Source organism: Nanorana parkeri, unplaced genomic scaffold (assembly GCF_000935625.1).
Source record: "Nanorana parkeri isolate BGI_ZX_2015 unplaced genomic scaffold, ASM93562v1 scaffold127, whole genome shotgun sequence".
NCBI classification, from domain to species: Eukaryota; Metazoa; Chordata; class Amphibia; order Anura; family Dicroglossidae; genus Nanorana; species Nanorana parkeri.
Window position 1 is genome coordinate 1,736,028 of NW_017306395.1, and position 506 is coordinate 1,736,533.

The following is a 506-nucleotide window of genomic DNA, read 5'->3' on the forward strand; positions in this document are numbered from 1 at the left end:
GTAGCCATAACCTTTTTTTTTTTTTTTACACTGCTGTAGGTTACATTTTGTACAGTTATATTTGGATACTTTTTTGTTCCTAGATAACTGTGATCTGCCAAAAATTGGTAGAGAGATAGTAAGTTGCTATTGCTTACTGCAATGTGCTTATCGTAAGCTCTCACGAGTGAGGTCCTCTAATCCTTTTGTATGGTATTGTATTATACTTGTATTGTCTTTCCGTATGTTGTGAAGCACTAGTGCAAACTGTTGGTGCTATATAAATCCTCTCTAATAATAATAATAATAATATTCTTATTCTAATCTTCCCATTACTGAATAAACTAGCATTAATATTGGATGTCAGTGTGTCAATAGTACATGCACATTTATCATTCTGAAATCTGTCCTTTTGTGCTTCATATTTCCATCTCTGCATGCAGGGCCGGTGCTGCCACTAGGCAAACTAGGCAGCCGCCTTGGGCGCACTGCTGCCTAGGGCGCTGCCTCGACCACTGACCCCCCCC